The 20,562-nt window shown below is 36.2% G+C and overlaps 1 long non-coding RNA gene across 1 annotated transcript in view; it reads left to right on the top strand.

The window, feature by feature from the left end:
• The first annotated feature begins 1,840 nt into the window (after positions 1-1,840).
• The window catches only part of LOC146992778 (uncharacterized), a 502,220-nt gene continuing 483,498 nt past the window's right edge, over positions 1,841-20,562 (top strand). The window contains exons 1-2 of the long non-coding RNA XR_015038827.1: positions 1,841-1,845; positions 2,056-2,150. This is a non-coding gene — a long non-coding RNA (uncharacterized LOC146992778). The remainder of the gene's footprint in view (positions 1,846-2,055; positions 2,151-20,562) is intronic.

Below are 20,562 nucleotides of genomic sequence, written 5' to 3'. Positions count from 1 at the left end.
AAATATTTTGTCTGTCATAAATTTAGGCATTTTGCTTTCTGTTCAAGTGAGGTAACTAAACAAAATTTTCCCAGAACTTATGAGCAAGTAAAGATTTTATAGGAAGATACTACATAGGGATTATTAGCGTTTTTCATGTAATTTCATGCCCATGGTTCGTAAATTCGAAAAGATTTCAAAGTGTTATGAAAGGCGAAGAAACAACAGACAACCGTTTATGTGGAAATAGGTTGAGAAGAATCGAGATGCTTTGATCACAGTGTAAATATTTTCTTCCAGTTTCATATAAGACTTTATATAATATCAATAGAGACTACCACAGCGGAATAGCTCTAAAATCAGTACTGAAAACTTTCTTCCGTTGGCAGATACCTCAAATAACCTTATACTGGAAAAGGTGAAGAGAAAAAAATGCATGTGGGGCGTAGACACATTCAAGTGATCAGTGTTTATTAATGTTTAATAATGTTTTTACCAAAGCATTGTGTACACTGAAGTTTTTGATTAATTTCGTGAGTTGATTCAGTTAGTTCACTTTACTGAGCATCTCAGACGGTATAGTGGTTAGGAGCCAATTGCGATGCCAAAGGGCCCGGGTTCAAATCCCATAGAAGGCATGGTCCGTCCATTTATAGGAGGTAACGGTGGCTGTCTATTAATTGCCTCCAGAATAAAATGGCCACCACTTCTGACCTTAGGCGTAGCCATTGTCGAATAGGCAAGTGCCCGCCATTAGATTAAAAAAAGTTAACTTTAATCATCATTGTTGCACAAAGTTTGAATTATTCTCAACTTTTTAATTTGTCCATTCTCATTCTCATGTAGTTCATTCCGTAGCGAGTGTCGAGCGTTTGCTTTTGATTCGTTAGAGAATCGAGTGCTTACTAATTACTTTCATGACACATAATAGGTAATTTCAAGTAAATCTCTAGTCTTCACCGCTGCTCTGATTGTGATCGTCACTGTCGATTCGGTATGGCATCTTCTACAGGTGAAACATTCATTTGCCATCTTGCCCTCTCGAAAACAAGATATCTTTCTCCTTGCGGCCTTACCAGGTGCCAGGTACTTAAGCCCACTGAATACTGGCAGTTTAGCGTGGTTTGGATTCGATCCGAGGCGGACGGGCTAGCTGCATGGTTGATTTCTGTTATTTTTTCCAAGTGTAACATGGATACGAGCTAGTTTCTCTCAGAAATTTCACCTCAAAGACATCCCTTCTCTTATACAGATAGCCCTCTCGGCTTAGCTATATTTAAATAACCTAAAAACTTAACCTCTCCTTGTGACTTATTTTTGGTGCAAACTGCAGTCTATTATATCCATATATTTGATCTTTATAAATTTTGAAATCTTTGCAAACTTTATGATCGACCTGTATTTCTGATAAAGAGTTAAAGATGATAATAATTTTTTTAGCAGTTTGTTTTTGCCTTTTCCTGCAAAATTAAAAGCATTTTCCTGTTTATATTAACATATAGCTCTGCAAAATAATTATATTCTAAGCTGTATAACTATATCAAACTGAAATAACGCTCTTTTGGAATTTGGGATACTTAATTCGGCGACAGTCATAATATTATCATTCTAACATTTCCCCCTTTATTTTACTAAGAAATTTCAATTGGCAGAATAGAACATGCTGCATCAGTCTTGTACTGATGCTTTAATAATATTTCAAACTTAATAATGCAAGCGGCGCTATTTTTTACTCTTCATCGTCATTGTTAAGCTCAGTTAAACGAGAGCGCTTCCTGTTTGCCAAAATATCTTCATTTCTTTGAGTTCTCTTCTGTAACATCTAGATTTCTGCTCTTTAGTTTAAAAAAAATTACCGGCGATGCTGTTCGTTCCTTTCAAACTGCAACTTCAGCTGTCAATTACGAAGTTTCCTTAAGAAGTTGCGAACTGTACTTGGCGAGAAGTTTTTGGCGACTGTGTCGCCAACTTTTCGACGCGAGTGAAAGCTATATTATTGGAAAACATTGGCTGGTTTAGCCAGTGAAGGGAGCGGGAGATAATTTTTGAGGCTGTTTTCAGTATTTTGGGTTTAAGCCAACTTTCCACATGGTTAAAACGCTTCGTAGTTGTTGATTTCTATAAATCTACCATCCCGAAAAAGTGCAGCAGTTACTTCTGTCAAGAAGATGGTAAGTAAATATTACTTTGCATCTTCCGAGACTTTAACCATTTGAATAGGGTTTTTAGCCCGCTAGCTATTGAATTTAAAACACATGCACTTCTGAAAAAAAAGAAGGATGCAACAGAAAAATTAAAGTTGCTTATGTTCATTTTTCGGTAATTTTTATCTCTGCTATTTATAAAACAAGGAGATTTACAGATGAGATTGTTGTCCGTTATTTTCTTCGAAAATCTTTCTAAATTCTTCGATTAGCGGTACTTTAAAAATCTGAAATCTGCAATAAATTGCAGCTTTTAAAGATATTTTTTCTCTTAAAAATGTTTTAAACTCATCATACTTTCTAAATTATTCAGAATTTAATAGAAATTATGTAAGACCCATTTACATTTTCATATTTCTCAAAATGTTTTATGGACATTGGCCGGGGGTCCTGTATTCACCTAAATGAAGATTACAACATTTGAAGATTACTATTTAAAAGCTATGTCAAATAAATAATAAAAACTTCACCTGGTATTTTTTCATTTAAGAAAAAGAAGTGTAACAAAATTCATAGCAGCTATGAGTTATGCTATCATGTTTCTGTAACAATATTCAGAAAATTTTATATACCTCTTTTATGTTTTTATCATATCTTCAGACAGTTATGTAAACTGTTTGAACATATGTACTGGATATGTAAAGTCCAATTTTGTTTTGATTTGGACACCTGACGGCTTTAATATGAAGTAGGATTATCACAAGATCACTTAATTAATGCAGTGCTTTATTCAAAAGTATTTTTTAATTCATTTGTCCATTTTTGAAAATCGTCTGATAAAATTTCAAAAGGCCTTAATCATTTTCTTCAGAATTCCAAATCGTTTACTAAAAATGCATAGCACAGAAGGTTTCTTTTTTACTATAGAATCCCCGTCTCTGAAAACGTCTGGAGGCTGTCGCCACCAGTTGCAGTTTTAGAAACAAGGAGAAAAAAATTATATTTTGACAATATTTTGAAGTATGTAGCTCTGCGCTTTTAAACCGTTTCTGCAACGAATATAGATTTTTTTAACCGAGTACGCTAAAATTAAAGGATTTTTTAAAAAAATTGCCGTAAAAAATTTAAAGATGTAGACAATTTCTACAAATATTGATTAAACTTTGAGATAGACTAAACGAGCTGCAGTGATACATCTGCATCTAGCTTTAAAATAGGCTTGCCTTTAGCTGTGCGGTGAAACAGTAACAAACTTAGTTGCGCCCTAGCATTTGTTTGAACTGTTTATAAAGTGCCCCCGATAGAGCACTTGCTAATACGGCTAATTCAGTGCGATGTGCTTTATATATTAAGAGAACGAATTTGCTTATTGCCTCTTTTTACTTGTCTAGTTAATTGATCACTGTATATGTTTTATATTTATATAAGGCGCAAATTTAGCAGCAGCATTTCGTTTGCAAGTACTCCATTTTGTAATCAAATTCAAGTGTATTAGATTTGTGCATTTAATACGCTAAAAAACATACAACCTTATCGATATCAACAATTGTATTTCTGATAGTTTTTGATATAATTAAAATTTTGCTGTACTTCACACCGAGTGAGACTGCTGTTTTAATTAGTCCTTCTAGTAGAACAGTTCTGGAATTCATTTTCTGTATTAATGTACGCATTTTCTGAGTAATTATTTTATTAGCTTCCGAAATTCTATTGCTTGAGTAACTATCTAATTAGCTTAGTTATGAGTTCAGAACTTCTAAATATGCAGATGCCTTAAATACGTTATATTCATAACTCATTTCAGTGGGGAAATATAGAATGATTTTAAGTAAAATATCTATTTTGTATTATGTATTAAATTATAAAACACTTATTTCAGTTGATATTCAAGCTTTCATGTGTTCTTCAGCACATCGAGGTGCAGCGTTTTGAAGGATTCTGTAATTCATTGCTTAAGTTCAATAATATCGCGTTCTATAATTACGTAAATGGCAATTTTTTACCGCATAGAGATGCTTATCGTATTTCAATTAACATTAACCGAAAGTTAGCGTTTTGAAGACTCCGTAATTTATTTTTGAAGTTCAAAAATACCTCGTAATGTGATTATGCAGATGTTTGGAAATTAATGCATAAAGAAAACTGAAACTGAGTTTATATCACTAAATTGAACTGTCACATCACGTAAGTATTACTGTAAATTTCTTTAATTTTAACCTGTAAATTTCTTTGTGGATAATTTTAAAAAGAGCATACTTTCATAGTCGTATTACGCGACATTGTTGAACGTAAGAAATGAATTACGGAAATCATTACACCAGTAACTTCCAAATTACTGAAAAAACACGAAAAATTGAATTTCGACTGAATTTCAGTATATGCCAAAGAAGTTGCACAGATTGAAGTATTTTAAAACTTAGTATGTATGACAAAAACCATTTGAATGGCTGCGCAATGTAACATATTGGATTGAATATTTTGCTTTAGATCCTTACCATGCATCACTGAAATGAGCTCAATAATTTCATTACCCTGTTAATGGCAACTGGCATCGTAAGGGTGGGTAATTAAATAGAAGTGGACGGGAACACCTGCATAATCTTTGGTGATTAGTATTCCGTCTTTACTAATCACCTATCAGTAAGCGACGAAAAATGTTGAAAGGCAGTATGCATAAAAATAAAGGCTAACCTTTGGAATATGGTAACAGGTAGTTTGGCGACATTTTGGTAAGGCGATAGAGGTTACTAGCTAGGACTTAAGCAGTGTAATGGATAAAGTCAAGAGTGTACGCAATGTCATTTTTGTGCAATTCTGGGATGTTTTTTTAAGTGAAAATAGGTCGACGTGTACATGGATACCGTGTATGTGCAATTCTTAAAAACGCGGCAAGCAGCTTGCGATTCTGCACTTTCTCCCAATTTCGCACCTAATCTTCGTCATGATTAAGCACTTTTGTTCCATAAAAGTTCTAGCATAAGCGTAATTCGGCTAGCAGGTTGTTGGAAAAAAATGTTGAGTTAAAAGCCTTTACTTCGTGAAAAGAAAATGGCGTCCAAACAAAAACTAGCAGGTGGCTGTAGCAGGGTTGGTCGCCAAATTTTCGCCCAAAAATCTCAAAGTTACCATAATCCAAAGATTAACGAAAATGAATACAAATAGAAATCACTTTAATGTTATCGACTTTTACACATATAACGAACATGTTAGAAGTTTGATCAAATATTCATAAGATAAGCATTCTCTGGACTTCGAAATTCAAAAGCATGCATATATAAGAACTTCGAAATTCAAAGCTTTAAAAGGTACGATTTCTGCTTCTTCTGCGAATTCTATTTGATATGCTTAGCTTACGGTATATGACAGTTAACTTTTTATAGTTTGGTTTATTTAATTACGGCAAAGCACTCGAGGGCTCTCTACCTAAGGGAAGGGATGCCTTTACGGAGGACTTTCTAAGGGAAACTGGCTCGTATACACGTTACACATGGGGATAACTACGAAAACGCCCATGCAGCCAGCCCTTTCGCTGGGATTCGAACTCTTGTGTTCAACGACTTTACGGCTCGGCTGCTAGTGGGTCCTAACTTTTTGTGTTTCAGAGAAAGAAAATTGTCCCTAACCAGTATGGTCAAGTCCTATTGATGCATAACTATAATTATGCTATATATAATTTTTTAACTGTAGTAGTTTGCCGAACCTTTTCTATACACATCTAGAGTTTTAGATTTGAGTTAAAGGAGCGTTCCCCCCCCGGCCATTATGAAATATCGGGGAAACTTTGGGGCTTCTAAAGAAAGCTATAAACTGAAAAATATTTTTGCAGAAATTCATGATAAAATTGGCTGCATGATTAACACCTTTATTATAATATAGTTGTTTCCTCAGATGACAAAATATTCCCCAAGTAAAAAATGTTTAGGTTATTTTATAATAGCTAAAGGCATGAGGACTATTTGCCTGAAGGTAGGAATGTCATTGTAATGTAATGTAATATACGAGTGTGCTGCAGCCATCCTGGACGATTATAATTGGCCTCATGGTTAACGCAGCACGCCCGACACAGATTAAAATAAAAATACAATTAAAAACATCAAACCAAAATTTCCGATACTACTCTAATGCCATTTATAAAGTTCATAAAATCTTTTGCAACTCTTTCCTGCTGCCATAAAATTCCTTTATGTTACTCTGTTTTTCCGTAACATGTCGCAATAATGTGCAGTCTTCGACGAAATGTCGTGCATTGCCTTCAGCAGTACAAAAATTACAAGACTGTTATATTGCAAATTAAATCTTTTCAGGTACTCCGGAAAAGGTCGTATCCGGTAATTATTTGATTGTAATCAAAATCACTTATCATTCTCATATTTTTAGAAACTTCAAAGTTCAACAAATAATCTTTCCCTTTTCCCGAAATGTTCCATTTCTCTTCCCGGCAATCACAAAAGAAATCCTTGATTTGAATAATTCTTCTTTTTTGCACGTGAATATCAAACGCATCCCCGGATTAGTCATAGCAGCCTCTCTGGCCAGTATGTCGGCCCCACCCTCTCATTGCCTATAACACCAATGAGGGCTTTCACCCAATTTATTTTCACTTCATGTATTTTCTCAACTTTTACAAGGAGATCTTTTATATACGAGACTAAAATATTAGTATTATCACCGTCTGCTGGTGCTTCCAAACCACATAATGAGTGTATCGAATTGTAGGGTTCAAGTCTAATTTTGCCGTAGTCTATTCTGTACAAAACAAGTAAACCCCATACGCTGTACCAATTTCATTGTTATATAACTCAAACCGTCAGTAAATGTATCGAATTCCCCGCACAAATTTGGGCTCTGATATTCCACTGCTTTTCTTAATGCAGGATGTATACTGTTATTATTAAAGACAGAAAATCATATATTATATTCAGGTGACAGGTGACGGAGGACGGGGACGCCTGGTGTTTAACAGGGGTAAGCAGGCATATGTCCCACGCCTTCCACTAACCAGATGCAACAACTCCCTGGAGCCGCACAAGGCCGCACCTGGAGCTTATTGATATTCCATTCAGATTAAACATGGCCATACAAGGGCGACATTGTGCTACATTGAAATTTGATGTACATTTGTGGGTGGGGCAGTCTTGTTAGTACATTAAATAGAGCATAAACACACATGAAATGTGCACATAAATAAATAAAAAGAATACATGAATACTAAAAACACCTATAACTTTCAAACACCTAAGACGCTTCAGACACGTAGACACCTAAACACTTAAAGACACTTGAGAAGGTACACAAAAACAATTAAACACTTAATACAATACACAATACAATATGCAATTGAGGTAATACAATGTACAGTGACAATATGCAATAATAAACGCAGATAATGCAATACTCACATGCTCAGAAGATACGTAACGCAGTGCATATGTACACAGTACACATTACGCAGGACACATGAGTGATAATCTGAGATATTAGCATGTTAACGCGCGCAATGCAGTAGCTATAGTAGTGTACAATCAATGTGGCTGCAGAGGTAATACAATACGCAATAGAGGTAATACAATATACAATAATACAAAGTGCAATAATGAACACATATTATGCTGTACTCATATGCACAATTGATACCAGACGCAGTACACGGATACATGGGATGCAGTACGTAGGACACAGGATGCAATGCAATATGCAGCGGAGGTGATATAATATACAGTAATACAGTAATAATCACATATAGTGCAGAATTCATATGCATATAATTTACATAACGCAATACACAAATACACAGAACACTTTACTCAGGACTCATATGTAATAATCGGAGATATTAGCATATTACGCGCACAGTGCAGTAGCAATGATAGTGTACAATCAGTGAAGCCATAAAGGTAATACGATGTGCAATAGAAGTAATGCAAAATACAATGATATAAAGTGCAATAATGAGCAAATGTAATGCAATACTCATAAGCACAAAAAGTACAAAACGCAGGAAATGATATGCATGACGCATAAGTAATAAATTAATGCATTAGCATTTACGCGCGCAGTACAGCAGCAATAGTAGTGTACGAGCAATGCCGCCATAGAGGCAAGTACTTGTACAGGGTATACATATGATGCGATACGTATTAGACATACATAAAATACAATATGCTGGGATAAGCATATGTAAAGCAAGACTCATGCTCAATTGATACAAATCGCAATACGCAGATGCGCAAAACGCGTGTGCTTAATATACGAAACACTATACACCGACACATAAAATACTATACCCATTGCACATAAGTGACAGATATAAACATGTTACATACATTGCGCATTAAAACACATTACGCAAATTTCATTATACTCATAATTAAACATTACATCAACATAATTAAAACACCCAAGTAAACATAATTACACATAATTAAACATTACAATGTACACATTACGTATTAAAATCAAATATAAGCATTTTCCGCGCACAGTGTTGTTGCAATAGCATAATTACAAATCAAATGGCAATTTCCAAAGTTTGGTTATTTCGTACACAGGCGCACATTTCAATCTGGCGATAAATTGCAGTCTGGCAATTATTGCAATCTTGCAATTTACAATAATAATTACATATACACATATACTGTAGTGCAGTACTCATATGCGCAAAATATACAAAAGGTACAAGAAGCAAAATGCAGATATGCAGGAGACGATATGCGTGACACATAAGTTATAATTCGGAGACATGAGTATATTACGAGCGCAATATGTATTATATTCAGTAAGACCTCCGTAAATAATAAAATCAATAATTTATGAACGTAATTTAAATTTATCATAATAAAAAGATTAAATTATCGAGAGGGGCTGCATACCGGCGAATACGATTTGAAAACGATTTGGAGGGCTGTCTGAAGGGAAACCAGCTCGTACTCGCATTATAAAAGGCGAAACCCAATCATGCTACCAGTCCGAAATACAGATGAGGTCACGTGCCCGGCTGGGCAAATAAGTGATGCTCATGTATCTGAAGAATTTAAGTTTCCGAAAAGAAGTTCGAAGCTTCCGCCGATTGTCATTAAGGATTCAAACTGGAAATGGAAGGATATTACTGATCTATTGGATAACTCCGGCTACAGTGAATTTAATACAAAGATGAAAGCCGTAGATGAATTTGAAATCAAAGTCAATTCCAGTGAGACTTATCGTAACATCACGGACCTCCTTGACGACAAAAAGATTAAATTTCATTCATATCAGCTTGCTGAAGACAAAAACATCAGAGTCGTCATTCGTAGCCTTCCGATTGACACCCCAGTTACGGATATCCAAGATGCTCTCATTGCAGAAGGATACGCTGCTAAAAAGGTTGTACAAATGTCTCGCCGAAAAGGTCCTGAAATTGCCCCCATGCCTCTATTCCTGATCTTGCTAGAAAGGAATGAGAAAACCAAAGACATTTTTAATAATCTAAAGTATCTTATGAGGCTAAAGATAACAGTTGAAAGATACAGAGGTAGGCGCGGTATCACGCAGTGCTTCCGATGCCAAGACTTTTACCACGCTCAAAGTCAATGCCGTCACGCACCACGGTGTGTCAAATGTGGTCAGGGGCATGAGTCTCGTGACTGCACCAAGCCCAAGGATGTGCCACCAAAGTGCTGTCATTGCGGACTTCCTCATACTGCCAGTTTTAAAGGTTGTTCGTTCTACCCCAAGCCTCGCTCATCCTTTGTGCAAAAAGGCATATCATATGCAGATAGAGTAGTCAACAATAGTAATGCTACTCCCCCACAGATGGCGCCACAAGCAACCTTCTCACAACTCAGTGAGCTTCAAGCAAAGCTCGACGAAGCTAATGCGGTAATTCAAAAGCTCACAACAGCCATCTCTATGTTTGCTGATGTAGCGAAGGCAATTCCTACCGCCTCTATGATAGAGGACACAGTCAGGCCAGCTTCCCCCAACCATGGATAATCCCACCTCCCGGCAAAGTTCTCCTGTTAAGATCCTGCTCTGGAACGCGCAGAACGTTACCTCCAAGATACCGGAACTTCATGAATTTATCCAGCAAAATGACGTAGACATCTGCTTAATTACAGAAACCCATGCTAACCCTTCGCACTCCTTAAGGATAGCCAATTATTTCAGCTACCGTAGTGACAGACTCCACCACCGTGGTGGCGGAGTGCTCATTTATGTTAAAAAGACATTTGATTCATATCTGAAAAGTGCAGAAAATTGTGATGGAATGGAAAGTGTTAAAGTGATGGTGAATCTACCCAACATTGGGGATGTCACTTTCTGTGCGGTGTATAACCGCCCTGGGAACAAGCTCAGTGCTGAAATTCTGGATAGACTTATTAACTCAGACTCCCCCACCTTTCTAGGTGGCGATTTAAACGCCAAGCATCTCGACTGGGGATGCCGCAACTCGAATTATAATGGACGCATAGTGCATGATTTTGTGTGTAATTACCCTGTCTTTCTGCATGTGCCGGATGAGCCTACCTATAGGCCAAATATACTCAACCATCGGCCTGACATTCTGGATATTTTTATTACGACGTTCAATATTCCTATGGCTATTACGGTAACATGTGACATGTCTTCTGATCATGTACCTGTGCTTGCTTACCTTGGAGTGGAAAATGCTAAGAACCTACCGCCAATTAAGCATACTGATTGGAATCTTTATCATAATACTTTGATGACCACTGATTTTAATTGTGACGCGTTACAAAGCACTTCGGATATTGAACGTGCTATAACAGACTTTACTTCGTACCTGCATTCTGCTAAGTCCCTAGCTACGACTGAGGTTGACCGTGTCAGACATGAGCACACGCTTCCTGCCAATATTCGCGAAATAATCTGCTTTCGAAATCATCTCCGAAAGGAATTTAATCTCACCTGGGATCCTGCTATCAAAACTCAAATTAACAGGCTTAATAGGAAAATCAAGCAAAAGATTCAGGACCATCGTTCTAGCTTATGGCAGGATAAGATGGAAAAGATCAACAACGAACCTGGCGCCATCTGGCGTCATACAAGGACACTAAAACGCCCCTGCTCTGTCAGAAAACCGCTTAAATGCGATAATGGATTTGCTTACTCCTATCAAGACAAAGCGGAAGTCTTTGCGGAACACCTTTCTAAACAGTTCATTCCAAATTCCTTCCCCTCAGATCATAGTTCAGACATTCAAGTTCATTACCTTAACGATCAATGGCTGCACTCCCCTTCTACGGAACCTTCTATCAAACTAACCACGCCGCACGAAGTGCAGAACATTATTAAGGGACTTAAATTAAAGAAAGCTCCAGGAAAGGACAAGATCACGAACCAGATGCTGAAAAACATGCCTTTTAAGACCGTATGCAAATTAACAGGCATTCTCAATGCATGTTTGTATCAAAATTATTTCCCGCTTTTCTGGAAGCAAGCAAGCATCCTGATGATTCCTAAGCCAGGGAAAACACAGGATTACCCGGCAAACTTTAGACCCATCAGTCTGCTGTCCTCCATAAGCAAGATTCTGGAACGCATTATTTATCTCAGAATGCAAGAAAACTTGGACTTTCTCGTTGATCACCAGCACGGTTTCCGGAAAGGACTTTCGACCACAACGCAGTTAGTCAGGCTCACGGAGTTCATCGGCGCGGTTATGCACAACAGAATGAGTGTCGCTATCCTGATGCTAGACGTGGCAAAAGCTTTTGACCGCGTCTGGCATCCAGGGCTAATCTATAAGCTAATTCATCTCGGTTTCCCCAGAAATCTGATACTCATTATCAAGTCCTTCCTTGAAAATAGAACTTGCACCGTTGGAGTTGGAAATGCAACTTCATGTGTCAAAAATATTTACGCAGGTATTCCTCAAGGGTCAATTTTAGGCCCGCTTTTTTACATCATCTATACCAACGATTTCCCTTGCTTTTCCGAGGATACAAATGTTCTCGCAGCCAGCTACGCTGATGATACAGCGATAGCTACCAAGTCTCTAAACCCAGAGTATGCCTTGTCAAGAATTCAGGCGAAAATCCCTGCTATTGAGGGGTGGTGCAGTCGCTGGAAAACGTGCATTCAGCCAGAAAAGTCCAAGATTCTACTCATTCGAAATCGCAGACAGAGGAAACGGGTCAGAACTGAGGTTAAACTTTTTGGCAAAATCATCCCTACAGTTGATAAAGCTAATTACCTGGGAGTTACCCTTAACAAGAACTACAATTGGAAGGATCATATGCTTAGAGTAAGCGGAAAAGCACACGGGATCATTTTCAGGCTTTTCCCTCTCCTAAAGAATGAAAACCTCACCCTCAGACTGAAAAAGAGGATTTATGAAACTGTCATCCGACCCATTCTCACGTATGCTTCCCCAGCCTGGGCAAACTACAAAGCAAACGAAATTAGCAAACTCCAAGTGCTTCAAAATAAGGTGCTAAGAATCATCACAAAAGCTCCTTACTATGTTCGGAATAGGACTCTCCACTCCGACTTGAAAATAGATACTATTCAGGACTACCTCAGCAGAATAAACAACAACTTTTTTAATAATATTATCAATGTGAATCCCGTTAATTTCACGGACATTCTTATCTACGAAATCCTGGCTGAAGACAAAAACCTCCGCCCATTCGCCGCCCACCTCTTGAGTTCAGAATTCTAAGTTCCAGTTTTCCGGTTTTCAAGCAGCATCGATCGGGGTCAGTTTCTGGGAGGGTGACCTCCTACGTGACTGGCTCCGACGAATGAACAGTTAGTATTCGGGCTATCCTACACAGGTCATCCGAAGTTTCTTTCTCCGGCCCCTGCTTGGCGGATTCCATCCAAGATGTAGCAGTACTGGAGCAAAGTGCTTCTTTTTCTCTTTTTATCTCTCCAGCACACTTCTACCTCCACGAGAGAAAATTTCTTTCAGGTTTCTACTCTGTCAGGCCCCACATGGGATCACATCAGGAACTGGCAAGAGCAGGACTTTAATTTCCTGCTGAAAGCCAGTATAACCGCAAAGTTCCAAAGTTCCAAAGCTACCAGTCCGTTCGCCTATGCTCAAATCAGCGTCGAAGTACTAGTATTCAGTGGACTTAACCGCTCGGCCTTTAGTGGGGCCGAAGTAAATAAAGATGTCAGTTGCTTAACTAAGATACTGGTATTCTTTGGTTAAGTATTTACGATTAAAGATAACGTAACTTCAATATTTAACGGTTAAAACTTTTCTCGTTAATCTTTGAAAACATTTATTGAAACACTATCATCAGAGATAGAGGATTGCATATCTTAACAAATTTCACTAGTCTGTAAATTCTAGACATGTCTCGTCCTTTTTAGTTCATAGTCTGTGAAATTAATAACATTCAAGCTATTACTATCATTTAGTTTCGCAATTGATGACTCTAGTTAGTATGTTGTGGGTAGCATGTGCTATTTAAACATTACGTTCTAACCAATGTCTGTCTGCTTAAAGAACCACATGTCTGTCTCGTCTCGGCACTTTTATTATTTGCAGTAAATACAACGAACTTATTTTAACTTCAAAGGAAAGGATGAATTATTGTATGAATAAATGTATATGTATTTGAAAGCTTTGAAAAAATTAACTTTTATTTATACGGACTTTGGATCTAGTCTTATCAATTCAAGGCCAAGTATAAATTTAATACTGAGCACTATATAAAAGTATGCTTCAACGGGGATTTGCACCTGTATTTATTATTACTTAAAAGAAAATGCCACATCTGTACCTCCCATCCAAGAGATTTGCTGCTACATATGAATTATCTGTCGTCTCAGTATGTAAAAATACGCGATTTGCGATTTTTCATATTTGTTTTCGTATAGTTTTTAAAATGCATAAATTCCCCTGTCTGTTGAGTGTTTTTAATTATTTAACTACTGATGTTACCAATTTCGAGTATTTATAATTACTTTCATATTTCATGCAACAATTCATTTATTTAACTTGCTGCTTGTTCGGAATTTATTTAAAAAAGCAATCTGTTTCAGCGAAAATACGAATTTTTTTTATTTCGCTTTAAAACTTTTTTTGCACTATATTTCTTATTAATCCCATGCCTTGGAAGCCACAAGAATTAAAAATAAATTTGAAATAATTAGTTGGTAATTACTTAATGAGATTAGATATATGCTGTGCTTCCATACGAGGAAGAAAAGAAAGTACACAAAACTGTTTTCTCGTAGTAATTATATCTTTACTTTAGCGACATTAAAAATGCAAAAATTATCACAATTCTAACTGTAACTGAAATTAGTAGGTAACGGTTAATGTTTTTAACGAAAATTTTAATAATTTTAGCCTAGATGTGATTTAAAGGGAATCGCGTCTTTTATTTACTGTTGGTTATAAGAAAATGACATTCGCACGTTCTTTAAACTGTTCGTAACAAATCACTTTAATATACGTAGTAGGGCAATCAATTTCCACATTAATGTATAACAGTTCGCTGGTTTTGCTTTTGTTTTTGTTTCGAAAGTCGTGCTTTTGGTTTTGATTTTTAACAATTTATTTGCGAACATAATCTTTGAGAATTTAACTTGACAAATAAGTAATAAGTTCTTGTTGACAGATTCGTAACGGACATATTTCGAAGAACGTAACAAGCTGTCAAATCGATGGATGTTTGCAGGCAAACGTTTAACATTTTATTTACACTGTCATACGCAATAAAATAACCTTTCTGAACGTGTTCTGGTAATGTGACATTGATGGATGGTAAACTCCAGACCCTTCATTCGTCTTTGTTTTGGGTAGCTGACCAACGACAAAGAGGATCCGTAATGATGAATTCGTGGAATGAAACAATTCGTATCATGTAATAGGACCATTAGAAATACAGAATTACTAATTTCTTATTTCGTCCTGCTTCAGAACTTGGGCAACACTACTTCTATTTTACCGCAATAAATCTTCACTTAATAGGTTTTTACAACTGCGAACAACTCTTTAAAATGTGAATATTAACTGAAATGATAAACAATTCATTTCTATAATTGTTTGACAGAAAGAGATTTTTGAAATTTATTTAAGAGAAAATATTAAAATAGTGTTACTTACTGGAAATGTAGCTATTTTTGGAATGTTAGAACTATTTTTTTAAAAGTTCTTAAAATGAAATAATGCAAACCTGCGAGAAAATGTATAGATCCTCCCTCTTTGAATAATTAAGTTGCTTCTAACTAGGCTCGTCGTATAATTGGCCGAGACGAAACATCGCTGAATATTGCTAGTTTGTCCTGGGACCGGACCCAGGCGAAAGGGCTAGCTAACTACATGTTTGGTTTCCCCATGTAATGGGAATATGAGCTAGTTTCTTTTACAGAATCTTTCACGAAGACATCTCTCCATTTAGGCAGATAGCTACCATGTGCTTTGCCGTGATATTCAAGTAATCTTTAATCTGACAAGGTTAACCAGCGACCGATCGGCAAAGTCAGTGGAAACATAGTTCGATCTGATTCAACTTGCAGCGAATGCTGCGGCTGCATCAGAGCTTTCGTGCTTTTCTTCTTATGTAATAGGGATACAAGTCAGTTTCTTGGTAAAAGTCCTCCACAAAGATATCCAAACCCTTTGGCAGATAACCTCAGCGTCATAATCAAAACAATCTAATCCAGTGTTTCCCAACCTTTTTTGTGCTATGCCCACCTAATCCTCTCTAAAATTCTTAAAGCTCCCCCTAGCATATACATAATTTTTAATATTTAAGAATTGAAATGTTCACGAAAGAAACTTGAATGATAGCTTTTAGGAAGACATGACTACGAAATTTTCTGAGAAAACACGGTAAGTGAACTGTCAAAACATGGAGAACTGAAATTCAAGAACAAACTCATTTTAGTAAAGGTTTTTTAATATTATTATTAATATTATTTTAAGTATTATTATTTAAGTATTTTAAGTATTAGTAATTTTTATTATTTAAATTTAGAGAGTTCCTTGCGCTTGACTTGCTGCAAAGAAATTTTATGTCAGGTTCCAATTTAGATAACTTGAGTCTCAAGTCTCCCAGTTTCATTATATCTAACCGATTTTTTTAGCAGCAAATCATTTATGACACTAAATCCGCATTCAGCAAAATATGAAGATGAAACGGTAACAATAGTTCTTTTGCAAATTTTATTGCATTTGGATATCTGATTCTGGTTTCCTCACAAACCTATGTCATCGCTCCTTTTATATTAAATAAAGTTTTAATTGACTCATCATTCTGCATTTCTGCGACTTCTTCTTTTTACTGCATATTTGAAATATCAGCCAAGTTCACTAGCATTGGCTGCATCATCCAAGTTGGAAAATCAATTTGTTTTAAGTTACAAAATATTTTAAATCAGCCGATAAAATTTTCAGATGATCATCAATAACAAGTATAGCGGTAGTCGCATCACATTTTTGGAGCTAATGAAACTTTTCAAAATTTTTGAGGTAAATAGTATATGCCTGACATAATTCAACAAAGATAATGAAACCAAATATCTTCCTTTTGCATCGAGATAAGTTTTATTTGCTCCTTGAAGTTGTTCATTTAATATATTTAATTTTTCAAAGATATCGGCTAAATAGCTCACAATTGCCTTGTTATCATCCGTGAATGGATTTTTCACTTCAGGTTTGTCGCTTAAAAAATAACTAAGAGTATCAAATAGTTCCATAAATCTTTCCAAGCAGTTCCCTTTCGACAGCCTTCTTATTTCAGTGTGAAGTACAAGTCTCATATAGTCTTCATTTTGTTCTTCATAAAATAACTTGAAAATACGTTCACATTTGGCCCTAGCTTTAATAGTATTGATACACTTTATAACTGAATTTAGTACTTCATTTGGAACAGGTGAATTGTTTTTAGCTTCCAGGTTTTTTTCTATGAATAACACAATGCACAAGAAGCATTTCTGGATTCTCATCTTTTATCAATTTTAAGCAACCCTTTCTCTTATTCCGTGCTTTATTTTATTTTTCAACTATGATATTAGGAGCACCATCTGCAGTACAAGATGTATTATATTTTTTATTGGTATATTTTTTATATCTAAATAATTTGTTAGCTTACTATAAATGCCTTTGGAGGTAGTGGTGCTTTCTAATGATTTACAGAAGAACATTTCTTCGGCAAAATCCCGTTTATGAATATATCTTACATAAGTTACAAGTACGGCTTTACCGTCTCTCAAAGTTGGTTCATTTGCACCGAAAATGTTCTTGTTTTCAGCTTTTCAACAAAGTTGTTTTCAATATCCTCACTCATTTCATCTTTCTTCTGCAAACAGTATTGTTATTTAGTGGCATAGCTTTAACGTCTTTGTCATCTTTTTCTACAGCAGTTTTAAATGCTGATATTGATGGTTTGATTAAACTCTCCGCTATAGTACGGCTTTTCTCAGATTAAGCGATGAGTAATGAAATTTGATAAATAGCCTCAACAGCACGATTAACAGTTGCATTAGGAGCAGTAACTAGAGACTTTAAGGAAAAACTTTGAAAAAAGAGTAATATTAAAGTGTGAAAATAATTCAAATCTTAATTCATATCAGCAATATGTTTCGCATGTGCCTCAAGACGACCTAGTTTCATTGATTCGTTGGTCAGGCATTTATTGGCATAAAAGACAGAAGTTGACAGTTTATGCACCGGGTATGAAACCAAATTTTAAATATACCTCAATACCGACGAACTTTTTTCCTGCTTGCACCCCTCATTTCACTAAGGGCTGAAATAAATAAATATAAGATCAAAATAAACAAAGCTGAAAGCAGCTGCTGTTGCCATTCAAGGAAAATGGAAATAATAAGATAATATACCGGCTGCCATTTCTACAGTAAAAAATAAATTCGTTGGCCGAAATGTGCGAGAAACGTCTGGAAAGCATAATGTGTCAGTTATTTAAATGCCTTTTAAAAGCATTTAAATGTCCATGTCTACAGCGAAAATTCTTTATAAAATATTTAAAATGCACCGCAATTTAAAAAATTTTTCGTATAAATCACTTATATTTTTCTTTATTTTGGGGAATAAAAAATGAAATTTCGAAACATTTTTACTTCATGAAGCATATTTAGAAATTTGAACGTCCTTTGTCCTCTTAAAATCTGGACGAGTCCATTTTCGAATTGGTCCCCTTAACAGTCGCATTGCCCCCTTGTGGGGCGTGGGCCCCACGTTGGGAAACGCTGATCTAATCCATCCTTTCCTATAATTAGGCGTTCAAAGAAATGAAAACGACCAAATATTTAGTAAAATTTATAACTAATTGCATTCGACGGGTAAAAGGTGCTTTTAGAGTTATTCTTTTCTCAGATTTATGAAACAATTTCGTGTATTTATTATTTTGGGCTTATGAAAACAAGTGTTATATGTTTATGTTATTGGCTTTAATATTATATGAAATGAAGGATTTTCAAGCGTCATTTTTCTACAGTATTATATGGAAGTGCGAGTAAAGACCGACAATGATTATTTCTAGGATCAAGAAATTTGAAAAATCAATAATGCTGTTGCCGAGATTCGAATCGCTATTATCTAGTTTGCTAGTTGTGTGTATTAACTACTAACCTCATAACAGCACTTACGGGGAATGCGATAGTTCTTAACAATTTTAGTCAAATCTGGATTGGATTGTTTAAGTTATGGCAAAGCAGGCAAGAGCTAAGGCAAGGGATGTTTTTGTAGAGGAATTTATCAGGCAAACTGGCTCGTATCCACGTTACATTGGGGAAAGTCACGAAAATTTCCACACAGCCAGCTTTATTCTCCGAGTATTAAATTCTATAAAAGTACCACTGTTTAGTAGCTTTACTCCTTGTTGAATACGAGAAAGAATGGTAGGATTATGGGCATAAAGGAAGCCTTTGAAAAGAAGTTTCTAAGCGAATTCATTGTACATATGCAGGAAACCTTGGAAAAATGTCATGCAGCCAACTCCTTCTTCAAACTATCAGCTTTAAGGGATCTCTTTCACTCTCCAGGGATGTGCATCAAAGGAAATAAAGCCATTGTTATTAAGAAATTATCTGTAGCAACCTTATTAATATTTATTTAAATACAACAACTTCATTTTGCTCCTTTGGTTAATGTGGACTTTGAATATACCTGCACTAATACTAGTTTGACAAATACACCGAACACGGAAGGAGATGCACTAATTCAACAAAATTCAGGTGCAGTTTGGCTTTGAGTTCAGGGTGAGCATTTAATAGGTGAGTAGCTTAATTAAATGACTTTATCTTCAAACCGTCAATCCGTATTTCAAACCTATTTTAAGTTAAAGTTAACGTAACCAGCGGTCGAGCAGTAAAATCGCTAATCAGTGGTAGTTGGATCCGGCGTTCGAATCCAACTACCACTGATTAGCGATTTTACCAATCCCCGCCGAACCGACTGACTGCGTGGGCATTTCCGTGGTTTTCCCTATGTGTAACATGTGTAAAAGCCAGTTTCCTTTACGAAAGTCTTCACGAAGACGTACGCTTTCTTAGGCAGATAGTCCTCTAATGCCTTGCCAGAGCCATATCTTATTAGCACCACCGCTTTCGACATTTGGTGGAACTGCCGCGTTTTGGCGTCTATGAGTGTTTGTATGAGCTTATTGTATATGTGCTTGAGTACACTCGGATTTATACGCTTATATTTAATCGTTGTTTCGCAGAACCCGCCTGCTGTAAGAATGCAGCTAATATCTGTAATATATATGTTTGTTCCTTCTTCCCCTCAAGAAAATTTTGTTTCTTATAAAATGCTTTATTTTATTACCATTTATGAATAAAACAGTACCGTAAAGATAGCCAAACAATCTTTGTTTACCAATTCGCGAAGTCATCAATTCATTGGATAAATCATTCAAATCGTAGGGATGCGGGTAATCAGAAAGTACTGAAACATATTTTGTTTATCACACTTATGCATAAAATAGCACTACAGAATGTTATAAAGAATTAAAAAATATTATAAATGATTTAGTTTCCTACTCTGATGATATAATAATATATTTATAGCATAGAAGACAGAGAAGATGTTAACGCGTCAGTGATTGACTAGGATGCACCCTTATGTACTTGAAATTTATTTGGGCTCACCAGCGGCCGAGCGGTAAAGACGCTGAACGCTGGTAGTTCGGTCCGAGGTTCGAATCCCGCGAACGGGCTGTCTACATGGGTGGTTTCGTGGTTTTCCCCATGTGTAACGTGTATACGAGCCAGTTTCCCTTAGAAAGTCCTCCACGAAGGCATCCCTCGTCTTAGGCAGATAGCCCTTGAGGCTTTGCCGTAATTAAATAACCTAATCTAACCTGAACTTTATTTGTAACGGACAGGACTCCCTTCAAGGTTTTAAATGATTAAGAACTCTGAATAAACTTTGAAACTGAAACGGTTTCGATCTACTAGCTTTCTGTGTCTTTACCATTGATGGGCCTCGATCATGCAGTTTAATAATGTG

The sequence above is a fragment of the Stegodyphus dumicola genome, chromosome X2, assembly GCF_044657685.1.
Source record: "Stegodyphus dumicola isolate Sdum_Otavi_A_Nest chromosome X2, ASM4465768v1".
Lineage (NCBI taxonomy): Eukaryota > Metazoa > Arthropoda > Arachnida > Araneae > Eresidae > Stegodyphus > Stegodyphus dumicola.
Note: the sequence above shows the minus strand (reverse complement) of the source record. Positions and strands in the feature narration are given on the sequence as shown.